This window comes from Arachis ipaensis, chromosome B1 (genome assembly GCF_059453495.1).
Source record: "Arachis ipaensis isolate K30076 ecotype BB chromosome B1, ASM5945349v1, whole genome shotgun sequence".
Taxonomy (NCBI): Eukaryota; Viridiplantae; Streptophyta; class Magnoliopsida; order Fabales; family Fabaceae; genus Arachis; species Arachis ipaensis.
Genome location: NC_142436.1, coordinates 53,598,954 through 53,607,701, shown reverse-complemented (window position 1 = coordinate 53,607,701; position 8,748 = coordinate 53,598,954). Strand labels below are relative to the sequence as shown.

Here is an 8,748-nt window from a genome sequence, read left to right as displayed (position 1 = left end):
TCCAGCAATATATAATAGTCCATACTTTGGCCGAGTTTAGATGATGTAAAAGGGCGTTGAACGCCAGTTCTACGCTGCTGTCTAGAGTTAAACGCTAGAAACACGTCACAAACCAGAGTTGAACGCCAGAAACACGTTACAACCTGGCGTTCAACTCCAAAAGAAGCCTCTGCACGTGGAAAGCTAAAGCTCAGCCCAAGCACACACCAAGTGGGCCCGGAAGTGGATTTATGCATCAATTACTTACTTCTGTAAACCCTAGTAGCTAGTTTATTATAAATAGAACTTTTTACTATTGTATTAGACATCCTGGATTGTATTTTTGATCCTGTGATCACGTTTGGGGGCTGGCCATTCGGCCATGCTTGGACCTTTCACTTATGTATTTTCAACGGTAGAGTTTCTACACTCCATAGATTAAGGTGTGGAGCTCTGCTGTTCCTCATGAATTAATGCAAAGTACTACTGTTTTTCTATTCAACTCAACTTATTCCGCTTCTAAGATATTCATTCGCACTTCAACATGAATGTGATGAACGTGACAATCATCATCATTCCCCCACGAACGCATGCCTGACAACCACTTCCGTTCTACCTTAGATTGAATGATTATCTCTTGGATCTCTTAATCAGAATCTTCGTGGTATAAGCTAGATTGATGGTGGCATTCATGAGAATCCGGAAAGTCTAAACCTTGTCTGTGGTATTCCGAGTAGGATTCTGGGATTGAATGACTGTGATGAACTTCAAACTTGCGAGTGCTGGGCGTAGTGACAGACGCAAAAGGAGGGTGAATCCTATTCCAGTATGATCGAGAACCTCAGATGATTAGCCGTGCCGTGACAGAGCATTTTGGACCATTTTCACAAGAGGGTAGGATGCAGCCATTGACCACGGTGATGCCTCCAGAAGATTAGCCATGCAGTGACAGCGCATCGGACCATTTTCACAGAGAGGATGAAAAGTAGCCATTGACAATGGTGATGTCCTTACATAAAGCCAGCCATGGAAAGGAGTAGGACTGATTGGATGAAGACAGCAGGAAAGCAGAAGTTCAAAGGGACGAAAGCATCTCTATACCTTTATCTGAAATTCTCACCAATGATATACATAAGTATTTCTATCTTTATTTTCTGTCTATTTATTATAATTTTTGAAAGCTCCATGACCATTTGATATCCGCCTGACTGAGATCTACAAGATGACCATAGCTTGCTTCATACCAACAATCTCAGTGGGATCGACCCTTACTCACGTAAGGTTTATTACTTGGACGACCCAGTGCACTTGTTGGTTAGTTGTATCGAAGTTGTGAATGAAAAACGATTTATTAAGATGTGCGTACAGAGTTTTTGGCGCCGTTGCCTGAGATCACAATTTTGTGCACCATTATGTTAAAGCTTGGGTTAATTAAAGATTCAATTTATAAGCTTACTTAGCCATATATATATCCTTACCCTTGCCTTGGCCCCATTACAACCTTGAAAATACCTCATGATGTTTGCATTGGTATATTAAATGTTTTTGATTGGTTAGGAGAAGAACAAAATTAGAGAGCATGATTAGAGAAGGATAGAGTGATGACCCTATACACTAGAGAGACTAGAGTGTACATACATCATCAGTGAGGGTTCCATGCTTGAATTTCTATGTTCCCTACTTTCATGAGCTATCTTCTTGCATTTTTATCTGCTCTTGCTTTATAAGAATTGAGTTAGTGGAATTTGATTTGTAATTATTTTGAAGAGCTTATTTACTTTAGATCAAGTGGACAAGAATCATATAGTTGCATTCACATATATAGGCTACATTGCATTGCATGGGTTTTACATGTTCTTACTCATTCATTTTATCTCCTTCAACTAAGCATGAGGACATGCTAATGTTTAAGTGTGGGGAGGTTGATAAAGCACTATTTTATGGTTTATATTGTGTTTAATTATGTGGTTTTATCATGATCTTTACCCACTTATTCATTAAATAAGCATGAATTTATAATTTCTTCCTAAAGTTATTGCATGATTAAAAACTTGCTTCCTAGAGACTTTTAATTATGTATTTTATTTCTCCTTTATTCCATTCGATGTCGTGATCTGTGTGTTAAGTGTTTCAGGCTTTATAGGGCATGAATGAGTTAGAGATTGGAGAGGAAGCTTGCAAAAATGGAAGGAACACAAGGAATTGAGGAGATGACCAGCGAGAAGTGATGCGGCCGAATGGATGACGCGACCGCGCGAAAGAGAGGAAATCGCAGTGACGCGGCCACATGGATGACGCGACCGCGCGGCATGGAATAGCACAAGCGACGCGGAGGCGTGGACGACGCGTCCGCGTGGAGAAGCGAAATGCCGAATGACGCGTCCGCCTGAATGACGCGTCCGCGTGACATGCGCGATCTGCATAATCTGCAGAATCGCTAGGGGCGATTTCGGGCCCTATTTTGACCTAGTTTTTGGCCCAGAAAAGCAGACTAGAGCCAGAGAACATGCAGAAACCAACAACAACATTCATTTCGCATAGTTTTAAGTTTTTAGATCTAGTTTTCCTCTCCTCGAGGTTTTCTCTCTACACATTCATAGTTTTTAGGATTTGTTATTTTCATTGTTTTTGCATTGGGATATTGAGAAGAGTTATTGCCTCATCAAGACTTCGACATTCTAGTTCGTTCTCTTTACTTGTCTCTTACTCTTCAATGTTCCTTAATTTACTTAATTTTACTATTGGATTATTTTAGCATTTATTAATACAAGAATTACTTTTATTTTTAATTAATCTTTTGATCAATATTTATCATGTCTTTCTTTAATTCCCTTTCTTATGTTATGAATTTTACATTTACAATGAGCGAGTAGTTCCCTAACTTGATGGGGAGTTGATTGAAAGGAACTCTTGAGTTGGAATGCTCAAGAGAAAGATTGTAATTGGGTTTATTGTTGGATTGCTCTCTAGTCACTAACACCAACCCTCCCAAGAGCGGATTGGAACTTGTGGATAGAAACAGCATTCCAGCTTGTTTGACTTTCCCTTACTTAGTAAGGGACAACTAAACATAATAACCCTCAATTGTTAATTAATCTTGAGAGTACTCAAACAAGAATGGGGCTTCCAGCTAATCAACTCCCAGTCAAGGCTTTTATTTAAATTTATATAAATTCTCTAATTTAATTTTCTGCCATTCAACTCAAACCTTTTTGAAAACATCTGATTAATAAAATAGCATAATTTTCTGCAACTCGTTGGGAGACGACCTAGGATTCATACTCCCAGTATTTTAATATTAATTTCTGTGACACCCTTCTAAATTGATAAGCGGATTTCTGGTTGGTTGAGAACTGTACTTGCAACGCATATTTTATAATCATTCTTAATTCACCAATTTCTGCCCACATCAACAAGCAAAGACATGGTTTTATTCGCTACCAGATGAGATTATGACCAATTGAGATTTCTTGAGAAGAGAGTTTCTAGATAAATTCTTTCCACCGGAGAAGACCGATTATGTCCGGAAGGAGATCTTGGGTATAATGCAAAGGGATCAAGAGAGTTTATATGAATATTGGACTCGGTTCAAGAGGCTATTAGAATCTTGTCCACACCATAGATTGAACACTCACTTGCTCATTAGTTACTTCACCGGAGGTCTTTGTGTGGAAGATAGAAGATTGCTCACCGCTTCGAGTGGTGGTTCCCTTTCAAAAAACAAGACGGAGGGAGAAGCTTGGAAATTGATAAATGATGTTGCCGAGGCTACACAACATGTAAGGGTGAGAAGTAATCCTCTCAAGGGTGTGTGATGAGCGGATAATTTATACGCTTTTTGGCATTGTTTTTAGTATGTTTTTAGTAGGATCTAGTTACTTTTAGGGATGTTTTCATTAGTTTTTATGTTAAATTCACATTTCTGGACTTTACTATGAGTTTGTGTGTTTTTCTGTGATTTCAGGTATTTTCTGGCTGAAATTGAGGGACTTGAGCAGAAATAAGATTCAGAGGTTGAAAAAGGACTGCTGATGCTGTTGGATTCTGACCTCCCTGCACTCAAAATGGATTTTCTGGAGCTACAGAACTCGAATTGGCACGCTTCCAATTGCGTTGGAAAGTAGACATCCAGGGCTTTCCAGCAATATATAATAGTCTATACGTTGGCCAAGAATAGACGATATAAACTGGCGTTCAACGCCAGATCTCTGCCCAAATATGGCGTCCAGCGCCAGAAAAGGAGCCAAAACCAGAGTTGAACGCCCAAACTGGCACAAAAACTGGCGTTCAACTCCAAGGAGGACCTCTACACGTGCAACACTCAAGCTCAGCCCAAACACACACCAAGTGGGCCCCGGAAGTGGATTTATGCATCAATTACTTACTCATGTAAACCCTAGTAGCTAGTTTATTATAAATAGGACCTCTTACTATTATATTAGGTATCTTTTGATCCGCTTAGGATCTTAGGATCATCTGGGAATGCATTGTTCTTAGACCATGGGGGCTGGCCACACGGCCATGCCTGGACCTTCACTTATGTATTTTTAACAGTAGAGTTTTTACACTCCATAGATTAAGGTGTGGAGCTCTGCTGTTCCTCAAAGATTAATGCAAAGTACTACTGATTTCTATTCAATTCTTCTTATTTCACTTCTAAGATATGCATTCGCACCCAATAACGTGATGAAGGTGATGATTATGTGTGACGCTCATCACCATTCTCCCCTATGAACACGTGCCTGACAAACACCTCCGTTCTACATGAAATAAGCTAGAATGAATATCTCTTAGATCTCCCAACCAGAATCTTCGTGGCGTAAGCTAGAATGATGGCGGCATTCAAGAGAATCCGGAAGGTCTAAACCTTGTCTGTGGTATTCCGAGTAGGATTCAATGATTGAATGACTGTGACGAGCTCCTAACTCGCGATTGCAGGGCGTTAGTGACAGACGCAAAAGGATAGTAAATCCTATTCCAGCCTGATCGAGAACCGACAGATGAATAGCCGTGCTGTGACAGGGTGCGTGAGCATATTATTCACTGAGAGGATAAGATGAAGCCATTGACAAGGGTGATGCCTCCAGACGATTAGCCGTGCCGTGACAGGGCATTGGATCATTTTCCCGAGAGATGACCGAAAGTAGCCATTGACAGTGGTGATGTATCACATAAAGCCAGCCATGGAAAGGAGTAAGACTGACTGGATGAAGATAGTAGGAAAGCAGAGGTTCAGAGGAACGAAAAGCATCTCCATTCGCTTATCTGAAATTCCTACCAATGATTTACATAAGTACCTCTATCCCCATTCTATTATTTATTATTCGAAAACACCATTATCAATTTATATCTGCCTAACTGAGATTTGCAAGGTGACCATAGCTTGCTTCATACCAACAATCTCCGTGGGATTCGATCCTTACTCACGTAAGGTATTATTTGGATGACCCAGTGCACTTGCTGGTTAGTTGTATCGAAGTTGTGAACCATGGTATTGGCACCATGTTCTTGGCGCCATTGCCAGGGAAAGAAAGAGCCATGAATTTTACATAATCAAAGTGTAATCACGATTGCGCGTACCAAGTTGCTCACATTGCCAGGGATTGTTTGAGCCTGGACATCACAATTTCGTGCACCAAGTTTTTGGTGCCGTTGCCGGGGATTGTTCGAGTTTGGACAACTGACGGTTCATCTTGTTGCTCAGATTAGGTAATTTTCTTTTTGTTTTCTTTTCAAAAAAAATTTTTTTTTCAAAATTTTCTCATCTGTTTTCGAAAAAAAATAAAAATGTTTTCAAAAATTTATTCAAAATTTTTAAAGAATGAATTCTAGTGTTTCATGAAGCATGTGAAGCCTGGCTGGCTATAAAGCCATGTCTAAATTCTTTTGGACTGAGGCTTCCAACCATCAGCTCTTATACGACTGTAGGGTATGTCAGGCGTGTCATGTCTGAATTACATGCTGAAGCTTGGCTGGCCATTGGCCATGTCTAGTGTTTTGGACCGGAGCTTTCATTGAAAGCTTGGCTGGCTCATGAGCCATGTCTAATTCCTGGACTGAAGCTTTAGACTAAGAATGCAAGATTCCTAGAATTCATGTTAAAAATTTTGGAATCCTTATTTTTTCTTTTTCAATTAATTTTCGAAAAAATCCAAAAAAATTAGAAAATCATAAAAATCAAAAATATTTTTTGTTTCTTGTTTGAGTCTTGAGTCATATCATAAGTTTGGTGTCAATTGCATATGCATCTTGCATTTTTCAAAAATTTCATGCATTCATAGTGTTCTTCATGATCTTCAAGTTGTTCTTGGTAAGTCTTCTTGTTTGATATTGTTGATTTTTTGTTTTGTGTCTTTTATTGTTTTACATGTGCATTTTTCGTTTCTTAGAGTCTAAACATGAAAGATTTCTAAGTTTGGTGTCTTACATGTTTTCTTTGCATAAAAAATTTTTCAAAAATATGTTCTTGATGTTCATCTTGACATTCAAAGTGTTCTTGGTGTTCATCTTGACACTCATATCATTCATGCATGCATTCTCTTTTATTATCTCTTATGAGTCAAATCAAATTTTCAATTTGAAAATCTTATCTCTTTCAAAATCTTTTTCAAAAATCAAATCTTTTTCAAAATTCTTAGTTATTTTCGAAAATTTCAAAAATATTTTTCAAAAATCTTTTTCTTATTTTTATATCAAATTTTCGAAAATAACAATAACAATTAATGTTTTGATTAAAAAATTTCAAGTTTGTTACTTGTTAAGAAAGATTCAAACTTTGAGTTCTAGAATCATATCTTGTGATTTCTTGTGAATCAAGTCATTAATTGTGATTTTAAAAATCAAATCTTTTTCAAAAACAATTTCAATCATATCTTTTCAAAAATATCTTCTTATCTCTTTCAAAAATTTGATTTCAAAATATCTTCTCTAACTTCCTAACTTCTTATCTTTTCAAAATTGATTTTCAAATTTGTTTCAACTAACTAACTAACTTTTTGTTTGTTTCTTAACTTTTTCAAAACTAACTAACTAACTCTCTCTCTCTCATTTTTGAAAATATCTTTCCCCTTTTTCAAAATTTCTTTTTAATTTATTAATTATTTTAATTTTTAAATCTTAATTTTCGAAAATTACTAACATTTTTCAAAAACTATTTTCAAAAATCACTAACTCTTTTTCAAAAATTATTTTCGAAAATTCCTTCTCTCTCATCTTATTCTATTTATTTATTCATCTACTAACATCTCATCTCACATCTCTACCCTTCTCACAGTTGTGTTTCTTCCATTATATTACATTCTTTGTCTCCCCCTCTTCTTCTACTCACACAGGGATCCCTATACTGTGGTATAAAGGATCCATATTATTATTATTATTATTTCTGTGCCCTCTTCTTTGTCATATGAGCAGGAGCAAAAGGACAAGAACATTCTTGTTGAAGCAGATCCAGAACCTGAAAGGACTCTGAAGAGAAAATTAAGAGAAGCTAAATTACAACAATCCAGAGATAACCTTTCAAAAAAATTTTCGAACAGGAAAAAGATATGGCAGCCGAAAATAATAATAATGTAAGGAAGATGCTTGGTGACTTTACTGCACCTAATTCCAATTTACATGGAAGAAGCATCTCCATTCCTGCCATTGGAGCAAACAACTTTGAGCTGAAACCTCAATTAGTTTCTCTGATGCAGCAGAACTGCAAGTTTCTTGGACTTCCATCTGAAGATCCTTTTCAGTTCTTAACTGAATTCTTGCAGATATGTGATACTGTTAAGACTAATGGAGTAGATCCTGAAGTCTACAGGCTCATGCTTTTCCCTTTTGCTGTAAGAGACAGAGCTAGATTATGGTTGGATTCTCAACCCAAAGACAGCCTGAACTCTTGGGATAAGCTGGTCACGGCTTTCTTAGCCAAGTACTTTCCTCCTCAAAAGCTGAGCAAGCTTAGAGCTGATGTTCAAACCTTCAGACAGAAAGAAGGTGAATCCCTCTATGAAGCTTGGGAAAGATACAAACAGTTGACCAAAAAGTGTCCTTCTGACATGCTTTTAGAATGGACCATCCTAGATATATTCTATGATGGTCTGTCTGAGTTATCCAAGATGTCATTGGACACTTCTGCAGGTGGATCCATTCACCTAAAGAAAACGCCTGCAGAAGCTCAAGAACTCATTGACATGGTTGCTAATAACCAGTTCATGTACACTTCTGAAAGGAATCCTATGAGTAATGGGACGCCTATGAAGAAGGGAGTTCTTGAAGTTGATACTATGAATGCCATATTGGCTCAGAATAAAATATTGACTCAGCAAGTCAATATGATTTCTCAGAGTCTGAATGGAATGCAAGCTGCATCCAACAGTACTCAAGAGGCTTCTTATGAAGAAGAAGCTTATGATCCTGAGAACCCTGCAATAGCAGAGGTGAATTACTTAGGTGAACCTTATGGAAACACCTATAACTCATCATGGAGAAATCATCCAAATTTCTCATGGAAGGATCAAAAGCCTCAACAAGGCTTTAATGTGGAAGAAACAAGTTTAACAATAATAAACCTTTTCCATCATCCACTCAGCAACAGACAGAGAACTCTGAACAAAATACTTCTAATTTAGCAAACTTAGTCTCTGATCTATCCAAGGCCACTGTAAGTTTCATGAATGAAACAAGGTCTTCCATTAGAAATTTGGAAGCACAAGTGGGCCAGCTGAGTAAGAGGATCACTGAAATCCCTCCCAGTACTCTCCCAAGCAATACAGAAGAGAACCC

The 8,748-nt window shown here is 37.7% G+C and overlaps 1 non-coding gene across 1 annotated transcript; it reads right to left on the bottom strand.

The window, feature by feature from the left end:
- Positions 1–7,919: 7,919 nt before the first annotated feature.
- Positions 7,920–8,027, bottom strand: LOC148576596 (small nucleolar RNA R71). The gene has a single exon (XR_015903226.1). It is a non-coding gene; the product is annotated as a small nucleolar RNA R71 (small nucleolar RNA).
- Positions 8,028–8,748: the final 721 nt, after the last annotated feature.